Genomic DNA, 11044 nt, shown 5'->3' with positions numbered 1-11044 from the left:
TTAAATATTTCAGGCCAGGAAAGATTTATCTGTAACCTAATCAGTAGCGTTAACAGTAGAGAAATGATCAGCATGGAAACATGGTAAAATGAAACCCAGTGTCAACTGGAAGAAATAATTTTAAGGCTACACAGTTATCTCTTCAAAATTCTAGGAAAATACAAGTTCAAAAATCTCATATAAAAAAATTAATGTTTTCTTCCAGTCTGGCTGTAGTCAATAATGACTAAGCCAGTTCAATAGTAAGTTTTAGCAAGTAACTATATACATCTGATTTCCAGACAAACCAAATCACAGACTAGAAACTACTATAAGAGACATCTGCCTATTATACACTTAAATTGTCTTCAATGTTTTGTTTTAGTGTGAATTTATATTGGTTTTACCATCTGTCCTCCATTTTAACCACCAAGCTCAGTCTCCCTTCACAAGATGACTCACTGGGAGACACAAAGTATTTCTGAGACCTCTGGACCTCCATCCCATAGGAGATCCCAACTGTTCTTGTCTGCCAAAAGAAGGTAATGATGGGGTAGGAGACAGTAGAGAAAATCATGACAGGTTGGCTGTGCCAACATACAAACTGTACTGAAATGCCTCAGCTGCTCCTAGAGCAGCCTTGGAAAGACCATCCTCTGGCTTTTGTCTGGAAACCACAACTGCTTCTTATGGAAGGTTCAGTGGCCAAAGCTGCCAGTGGTAACTTTCCACACAGAACACGGAGTAAATAAATGCAGCTTTTGCTTTTGAAAAAGTTAGCTAACATTGCTGACTCCCAACTGTGGGTAGAAACACAACTGTCAGGATCCTCCTGGGAGGACTCTCCTTCTTCTATTTCAAGAAATTGCTGCTGTTAATGTACCCAGCATGATTAATTGTCACGCCCAGAAACATCAGAGCAAGCACGACAGACAGAATTCTTGCTTGGAAATAAGTAAAGCATTGTTGATGCCCCATGGCTCTTTCCATTCATTTCCATTCTCTGTAGTGCTGCAGATGTGTAGAGCTGGAAGGGTGCTTCCAGATCATTTAGACTCCCTATGGTCCTTTCCTGAGCAGGAGAAAGAAAGAAGTCACAATGAGTAAAGCTACTTATTTAAATTCACAAAATATATAGCAAACCCACAGCCACAAGTTGGTTTTCTTGTTACCATATAAGCATCGGGGCACAGCTATAAACCCTTCAAACTAGATGGTGTTCTGCACTCCATTCAACTGAGAACTCTATTCTCCCTAGGGTGACCATCAACCCACTTACATCAAATAGCTGAAGGATGAAGGGCACTTCATGTTGTTCACGTCACCTGCAGCACAATGTCTCCTGTAATTTAACCTTTAGTCCCCAGGTTCAGGACAGTTAGTAGATCTCAAAGTGATGGTGATACATAATTTCTAACTTCCCTTAAACTCTATCTTATCCAAAATATCCAGGTCCTCCTGGTCCTGATGTGGTCCACAACGCCAGCATCTTGAAGCATGTCCTAAGAGTCTGACAAGAAAATCAAGACAGAACTATGGTGGTTTGGACAAGAATGGCCCTCATAGTCTACATTTGAATGCTTGGTTTCCAGCTGGTGGACTGCTCAAAAGGATTAAGAGGTATGGTCTTGTTAGAGGAGATGTGTCTCTGGGGGCAGGCTTTAAGGTTTCAACCAGGCCCAGCCTCTCTCTGCCTGCTCCCTGTAGATCAGATGTTAGCCTTCAGGTTCTGGTTCAGCACCATGCCTGCATGCCTGCATACTTGCCTGCTGCCATGATGATCATGGACAAAGCCGTGAAAATGTAACCAAACCCCAGGTAAAGTCTTTATTTTAAAGGTTACCTTGGCCATGGTGTCTCTCCACAGCAAAAGAATCATAACTAACAAAAGATCTAACTCCTTTAGGACTTCTGTAAAGTTCTCGTTTTTCTAGAACAATTTAGAAGTAGCTCAGTTCCTCACAAACAAGCTCTCAGGAAAAATTATTTCCTTTAAGTTCTATTTTCATAGCTTTTGTCATTATTGCTTCAGTCCCTTTATTTTGCCTTATGTGAGAATCCATTTGTTTCTTTTTCTCAATGCCGTCTTTTTCCTTTTTCCTTCCCAGAAATTTCTACTAGTTAATGTAATAATCATTATTTATGTGCTTTGAAACCCCTGGCAACAATCTGTTACAACTGGGTGCAAATGGTTGTTACTTAGCAGATTACCTAGTTTGTTCCCTGGCATAGACAGATAATGGATCCACAGGGAAAGACAGAAGACCAAGCTGCAGAGAAAAGAAAAAATAACAACTTTATACATCCTGGGAGTGAGAAGACTAAGACTAGACATCCCATAAACAGGCTCTGGGTTCTAGAGCTTCTGGACCCTCCCCTTGCCCTATTGGTCTTGTCTGGATCTGCCTTCTTTGCGTTTGTTTCTCCTCAGAGACTGCTGCTTTTGCTTTCTTCATTTGTCTATGTTCTTCAAACTCTGTTCCACCTTAATCTCAGATATACATACCTAAAAACTGCCAGAAATCTCATGCATGTCTGTATTTAAAGACTTAGCAAGAGTTTTAAACTGATGCTCAAAATATTGGACATTGGAATGGGAGACGGCTTAACAGGTAAAAAGTTCTGTGCAAGCATGAGGACCTGAGTTTGGATATCCAGCACTTTTGTTTTTTTTTTATTTTATAATTTAATTTAATTTTACATATGAGCCACGGATTCCCCTGTCCTCCCTCCTCCCGCCCCCCTAACCCTCCCCCTAATCCACCCCCCATTAGCATCTCCTCCAGGGCAAGGACTCCCCTGGGGATTCAGCTCAGCCTGGTAGATTCAGTAAAAGCAGGTCCAGTCCCCTCCTCCTTTCATCTAGGCTGAGCAAAGTGTCCCAGCGTAGGCCCCAGGTTCTAAACAGCCAGCACATGCACTGAGGACAGGTCCCGGTCCCACTGCCTGGATAACTCCCAAACAGGTCAAGCTAATAATCAACTGTCTCACTTATCCAGAGGACCTGAACCAGTTGGGGGCTCCTCAGCTATTGGTTCATAGTTCATGTGTTTCCATTAGTTTGGCTATTTCTCCCTGTGCTTTTTCCAATCTTGGTCTCAACAATTCTTGCTCATACAATCCCTCCTCTTTCTCGCCAACTGGACTCCCGGAGCTCTACCTGGGGCCTGGCTGTGGATCTCTGCATCTGCTTCCATCAGTCATTGGATGAGAGTTCTACCATGACAGTTAGGGTGTTTGGCCATCTGATCACCAGAGTAGGTCAGTTTGGGCTTTCTCTCGACCATTACCAGTAGTCTATTGTGGAGGTATCTTTGTGGATTTCTGGGGATCTCTCTAGCACTTTGCTTCTTCCTATTCCCATGGGGTCTTCATTTATCATGGTATACCTTCTTCTCTGCACCCTATGGAACCTTCTCTAAAATCGACCACATACTTGGCCACAAAACAAATCTCAACAGATACAAAACAATTGGAATAACCTCCTGTGCTCTATCAGGCCACCATGGTTTAAAGTTAGATTTCAACAACAACAAAAACTACAGAAAGCCTACAATCTCATGGAAACTGAATAATGCTCAACTGAATCACCAATGGGTTAAGGAAGAAATAAAGACAGAAATTAAAGACTTCCTAGAGATCAATGAAAATGAATATACCACACACCCAAACTTATGGGACAATATGAAAGCAGTGCTAAGAGGGAAATTCGTAGCACTAAATGCCCACATAAAGAAGTTGGAGAAATCTCACACTAGAGACTTAACAGCACACCTGAAAGCTCTAGAACAAGAAGAAGCAAAGTCATCCAGGAAGAATAGACCCCAGGAAATAATCAAATTGAGAGCTGAAATCAATAAAATAGAAAGAAAGGATATCTAGCACCCTTTTAAAAGTTGGGCAGAGCAGCAAGGAACTGTAACCCTGGAACTGGGGCCCAGAGAGAGGAGCAAATCCCAGGAGCTCTCTGGCCAGCCAGTCTAGGAAAATCCAGGGAGCTCCAGGTTCAGAGAGAGACCCTGTCTGAAAAAAATAAGGTAGAGATCAATAAGAGAAGATAGCCAACATCTTCAACCTCTTACCTTCACACATGTCTTCAAGAGTGAACACACCTGCACCTACATGTGCATACACATACATACAACACATATAACATGTATAGCACAAACACAAAGATTGGACATCTATAAAGAGTTTGAAGCTAACTCTTCTATGCGGTCAGATCCTCACAATTCATTGACCCTACGCCTTTGTACCTATCATCTTTTCCTTCAGTGACTATATATGTGTGCCCATGCACGTGTATGTGTGTGTGTGTGTGTGTGTGTGTGTGTGTGTGTGTCTGTCTGTCTGTCTATCTGTCTGTTTTCTTCCATCCTCCTTTCCTTCTCTTCTTAGATGCCTATATAAAATATTTCTTTTATAGTATGGAATATCCATGGCTTTCACTTTTTTCCTGTGGCACATGTGTCCACAAGTTATATTGCTAATTTGTCTTGAAACTGTATTTTGATGACTCAGCATTGAGTGATTATAAACTACTGGAGCTGGCTGTATAGGACAGTAAAGTTGGCAGATTATTAAATTCAGTAATGGATCAAACAGTGGACAGATTCTGGGATGAGGCACTGTCATGGTTGTGCAAGGTGCAAATGGCTAAAATAATAGTTATAAAAATTAGAGAACATAAGAAGTTACCAAACATATTTTCAAAGCTCAGTAGCTCCACGCACACATTCAGAAAAAAGTAAGAAAGAGGTCCAGTTACCCTAAAAAGACGAGCTTCCCAAAGTCTAGCCAGAGAATAAACTCGGTTACTCCAGTTGTATGCTGCTCTTAGGAGATAGCACGCTGGCTGCGTTTTATATGGTTACAATGAACTTTAAAAGCAGTTGTCAGAAAGGGAGCAAGTGAGGAAAGAGTTCTCTGAGATAGAAGTTTGTGTATTTGTGGAAGTCAAAACAACTGCAGTATTTCCAGAGTAAGGATGGCTATGAACGCTGTATTACAACAACAGCATGTGGCACTCAGCAGAAGACCCTACTCACAGTGACAGCAAGGAAGTGTAACTGATCATCTTCCTGGTATTCAATAACTTGGCTATGAATATTAGCCTCTCCTGGAATAAAGTCTTTGTTTCAAATACATTTCATCACTGTCTGTAGAGCAATAGTTTGAGCAAACACCCCACAGTTCCAATGGAGCTTCTCTGGTGATGACAGTATACACTGTGAATGTTTACTGCCCTTCACCCAAGGCTCAAGGTCACCATGACACACCAAGCTTTATTTGGTATCCTAGACATTCCTAGTTTTCCAGAATGTTCCACCATAACTACAGATAAGGTGACTTCTTACTAGGAGTTGTCTACCTTACTAGTATGAGTGACTAGAGTCAGAGATAAATTTATAAAAGAAACTTGGTATTCATTTTGTGACATTTAGGGCAGAAAAATTAACTTGGGGTGTTTTTAATCTGACTCTATTCAGCAAACCCCTTTAAGCTAGCCTTTCATGATTCCTCTCAACAATAAGTGGATGTGTACAGGCTAATTTTAGAGGCAACATTCTTCAGTTCAGTGGATATCACTCCATGATGGGTATATTAAAAAAGAAGCTGTGTTTTGTTGCTGCAGACAGCATCTACCCTGAGGTGTAGAGTTGCCACACGGGGCTGAGTAGTTCCAGGACTTTCAGCTTTACTGAACATCTGCTTTTCACAACCTCATTTTAAGGAGGAAAATCTCAGAGACAGAAAAATATTCAAAATCCGCAGGACAGAAAAAAACGTCCCCTCTTCTCATCCATAAACCAATACCAGATTTCACTGTGAGCCCGCTGGCCATGCAAGCGCTTTTTGAGCTCTTGTCTTGGATCACCTCTTTGGTGAAGCAGGATTTGGAGCGCAGGTTTGGAAAATATTCTGGGAAAACTAGTGTCCCCAAGGCAAAATGGAGGAGGGGCCATCAGGATCAGACACCAAGCTCCTCTCCCTCTCTTGAGGTTCAAGTTCTGCTTTCTGTCTACCTCCTGTTGTGCTCAGCCTCCTGCCACAGAAGGAAAGACAGGAAATAAAATGGCCCAGACAGAAAAAGCTGCAGACAAAACACTGGCTGTCAAGGGAGTGCCAGAGCCAGCCAGAGGCAGAACGCCCTTCCACAGATGAGAGAAAAATGCCTCTCTGTGAATTCTGGGGGACTTGTCTTCTCCTCTTGCACAGATAATGAAAATATCTTCCTGAAAAGTAAAGTGTGCTGTCTGTTCCGTGCTGCAAATAATAATTGCTTATCCAGGGGTTCTGGGACTAAACTTCCCTCCATGAGACAATCATCAGAACTGTGTCTGAGTTACCAAGTATGCATTAGTGAAAACATTTTTCCTTTGGATTTAGATTTGTGGAATCATTATTCTAACATGTTTTATAGGACCAAGACCTAGAGCTGCACTGATCAGAAAAGCAGCTCATTCTGCATGATTTAATATTCATCTATTTGAATATAAGTGTTTCTCAATTTACATCTAATAAACCCCTTATATAGTTTTATATATATATAAATATATATATAAAATATATATATATGTCTTAAAGGCACTTAGTAAAACTCAACCTACCAAACACCACAGTTCAGCCCAGCCTTCTGTGCATTAGTTCAGATCGTGTAACAAGCTTATGGCTAGGCAAAATCGTTTCCACAAAGCCTGTTATATAATAAAATGTTGACTATCCCATGTGGTTTGTTGAATACTGTGCTGATTTGAAAACAGAACTATTGTGTGTGTTTTCTTTCATGCCACGATGAAGTTGCAAAGTCCCAAGCTTAACTACACTGAGGCATGCTTGAGTCATCTATGTACGTTTGCTTCCTATTTGTTTGGGAATATCTATGTTGAAAGCTTTATACTGTAACTGTCAAACTGTAATTATATCAGTTATAGATTAACGAACCAAAAACAGAACAAATCACAAAACGAGAGAGTGTTAAGCTGTTGTGGTTGGGGGATAACTCAGCAAGGGAGAGGAGCACTCGCCTCACAAGCCTGAGTACCTGTGTTTACAAGCCTGGAGCCGATGTGACAAGTCACATGTGGTCCTGCACCTGTGTTTATTACTTGACTGCAGTGTGAGACAGGAGGGTGACTGGGGCTTGCTGGCCACCATCCTAGCTCCAGGTTCAGTAAGGCTTTTCTCGAGGTAATAATGTGGACAGTGTTAGAGCAGGGCATCTGATGTCGTCTTCCTGCCTGTCTGCACACTCAGAGTCATCTATGAAGGTTGTTAGCACATTTTCATCTTCAAACACTCCCCTCTACTCACTGACTCACTCAGACTCCCATTTCCCACAGAGGCTGAACTCACTTCCTCATGGGTGCACACACCACACATGTACCACACACAGACACACATACATGTGCATGCACATGCCCAAAGCAGAAAAAAAAATCATCTAAAAACCATTGAGAAACCTTAAGATGGGACATCTTGAAGAAGTGGGAAAGACAGCTGCTGAAGAAAGATCCAAGGCTTTTCTCTTATGTTAGCCATATTCTCTTTTCCTAGCAGAACATTTCAATAAAACTGTAAGATCTTCCTATTACAAAACAAGCAAACAAAAGGCCCTTGCAAAACAACAATAACAGCAAAAATCAAAACCAAACCCAGCAATAAAAGGCAGTCCCAGCTGTGTTTGCCCTTCATACTCAATGGCATCTATGGAGGCTGTCATTACTTCATCTCAGAAATCTCCCCTTTATCCATTTGCTCAGGCTTCCAATTCCTACTACATAGTGGAAGTTGAATTCACCTCCTCAAGTGTTCCTCATATTGCAACCACTTGGCGCGCCGATCTCCTCCATCATTTCTGAGGAACAAAATGGACATTCATTAAGACTCACTTGGAAATAATGTCTTAATTAATATATTTAACCTGGAATTTATATGATACAAATCATTGGAAGAGTAATAGTAAACACTGTTGCAAACATCAAAAGAACAAAAACAGTGATCCAGATAGTATTTTTCCTGTTAAAAACAGTAAAAATAGGGAAATTTACTGAAATATAAGAGCAGCTATCAAGTATATCTACAAAATCAAAATGATTAAAAAATAACTAGGCAGTGTTTTCACACTCAAGTGAACTCAAATAAGTGATTGTAGGGACATGCAGAATAGCTGGCTAGCTGAGGCAAAATAGGTGATTTTTGAGACACAGCTAGAAGTAGATAGACAAACAAGAAAACACACTCCTTCGCTCAACATATAATACTCAACTCCAATACTAGACTATAGCTTTATTTGATCAGCTCCCCTAGCTTCCCTAAGATTCAGCTTTAACAGAGAAAACCTCCTCCGAGAAGCAGACTCGGTGCTTGGTCAGTCTAAGCTGCTTTCCACATTACAAAGCATGGCCGCCACAGGACTGTGACCCTTCCTCTTAGTACTATGGACTACTGAGCAACAGTTGACAATCCAAAGCTGTCCAAAGCTATTGATTATCTGACTTTTCATACACACTGCAACTCTGAGAGGAGCTTATTATTATTAGCAACAACATAGTGGGCAAATAGAGAATCCCAGAGGTTAGAAATTCACTAATCAACAAGAAACAAAGTTTCACTTCAAATCTATGACATCATGATATAAAGTCCAGGCCAACTTTACAAATGGGTTTCCTCAACACTTAGTCAGCATATCCCAGGGATATAGGCATTGTGTAATTGTGTAAGAGGTAGAAATATGATTGACGTATATAAAGTGCAGGAACCCTACTGAGAAATAATAAGACTAACAGATACTCTATTCTCTCATGTTTTGCCAGAAGCATTTAACTGTCCCCCCTCTCTCTTTCTCTCTCTCCTCCTCACCTCTCTTTTGCTCTGTTTCTCTTTTCACTCTTCCTTGGTGATTTCAGTCACTACAGGAAATTAAAATATCATCTCCCCAATTGCATTTATAGGCCAAATAATCTGACAAAGTCACTGAAGAGTCCTCTTTTATCTGTGGAGAGCATCCCATTTTAAGACTAGCATCAAGCATTCTGTTCTTGAGGAATTACTGGGCATGGCTGATGGAGTTTTAGAACCCTGGCTTATATATAATGAGATCCCGAATGTGGTATTAAATGGGCACTATATCTTTCAGGACTTGCCATATGCAGTTCCACTGTCCAATCTGAACATGTTCCATGTTTTCATTCTTTGCTGTTACTACTGTATTGTTTCTATAGCTAATGCATAAAGATTTCCTCATTCTATTCATGAGGGTCCAGACATATCAATGAAACAATCTGAGAAGTTCCAAAGGCCTGAAAAATCAAAAAAGTAACCCAGAACAAAGTGATGAGGCGCTAAGGAGGCAAGATGATGGAGACTGGGAATAGGAGGTCCTAGGAGACCAAAGTAGATAGGCTCAGAGAGCCAATGCTTACCAAATGCTGCTGGAAATGAAATGCTAAGAAGGAACCTGAGGACCTGGAGTTCAGGGCAGTGAGGACCTGTGACCTCCCTGTTGTTATCAGTGGAACTCCAGTAATGAAAGAAGTGCAGGGTGGAATCCATGCGGCTTGGCTTGTCTCAACCCAGCTCCTAACTTTCAAGACTCAGGAGGTCTCTGCACATAGCTGCCAAAGTGTTCTCTCCAATAACGAAACACTGCTCCTGACTCACTCTTTCCTCAACTACAAGGATTTCCGGTCGACTGGTGTGGAAAATATGGGTTCTTCTCTCTGGTGTCAGAGGCCTTCTAGAATGGCCCAGGGCTTTTTCTCTGCTTCTTTAAGGTTCTGTGTGCTTTAAGAAATGATCAAATTACCATTGTTCACATCTGTTACATCATAAATCTCAGCTTCATCTTATCCCCGAATTTATTTTCCAAAAGCAGTAATACATGTATGCTAAATAAAAAAAAAAGTATCATTGACTTTCAAGTCCAACAGGCTACCTCCACTGTGAAACACATAGTTGCTGCACAATTAAATATATAGTTTCATGCAAAATAAAGAGCCCATTTTTTGCTAATTAAAACTTAAGTGACAACTAAATGTGTCTCTAAGTCTGAAATAATTTAACTGTTAAAGCAACATTGTAACACCTTTTCTGATTTTCACAGGCCTGAGTGCTAGACTGGTTCAAAGAGAAATTTTCAGCCAATCAACAACTGGGGTTCTGCTTTGGGGTACTGTGTGAGGACGCACTTCCTGCCTGTGGAGCTAACTGCTTTCGACCCTGGACGCTTCTAAAGCAACAGTTCCCCCATTTGCCCTCTGAGTTGCAAAACCAGTTCTCAGCAGGAAAAGAAAAATCGCTACTTACCCTTGAAAAGTGTCTCCTTTATGTGTGAAAACACTGAGGTGAAAATGTCAAAAATTTCACATTTCTTTGAGCCTGTGAAATCTAAAGGGATGTGAAATTTGCCCATGACCCAGAAAGGAGTGATGGGTGCTTCTCCTGGCCATTAGAAGAAATCCTCCTGCTGTGCTTTCATTTCATTTTTAAAAGCCAAATATTAAAGATGCTCTTTCCTTTAAGATAAAAATTATCATTTTTCTTTATATAGGAAACTTTTTTAATCCTGAAGCTAAACCATCAACTAGAAAAGGCAAATACCACACACCATCCTACAGCTTAGAACACCTTAAGTCCAATTTCTTCGTGTAACTTCCATAGCCAGTTCTAAATAATGAAACTCTAGTTTGGGTTTTTAGTTTTTATTCTGCTAAGAATTTGCTTACATATCCAAGTTACATTAACCTGTAACTTAGTCAAGGTCAAGAGCCATTCATTCACTCATTTAATCCATATCAGATGCCTCCTGTCACCTGCTCTATCTAATGTGCAACTTCTTATGTCATTTCTGGGATATTTCCAACATTCATGAATCATGGTGACCAAGGCACCCCCCAGATACCAGCCGATCACTTTTTTACAATGATAAGCTGCACATGTTGGCCAATATTACCACAATTCAATGTTTCAGTTCCCCTCTACCTTGAACGGATGGTATCTGGTCCAAATTATGTGTACTTTTGAAGATGCAAGATAGGTAACTATCATCTGGATCAAAGAGATG

The 11044-nt window shown here is 40.8% G+C and overlaps 1 long non-coding RNA gene across 1 annotated transcript; it reads left to right on the top strand.

Moving 5' to 3' along the window:
* The first annotated feature begins 346 nt into the window (after positions 1-346).
* Positions 347-10421, top strand: LOC131905902 (uncharacterized). Its single transcript, XR_009378070.1, has 3 exons — positions 347-521; positions 1432-1599; positions 10085-10421. It is a non-coding gene; the product is annotated as an uncharacterized LOC131905902 (long non-coding RNA).
* The last annotated feature ends 623 nt before the right edge of the window (positions 10422-11044 follow it).

Source organism: Peromyscus eremicus, chromosome 3, assembly GCF_949786415.1.
Source record: "Peromyscus eremicus chromosome 3, PerEre_H2_v1, whole genome shotgun sequence".
Lineage (NCBI taxonomy): Eukaryota > Metazoa > Chordata > Mammalia > Rodentia > Cricetidae > Peromyscus > Peromyscus eremicus.
The sequence above is the reverse complement of the archived record's forward strand: the minus strand, read 5'-3'. Positions and strand labels throughout refer to the sequence as shown.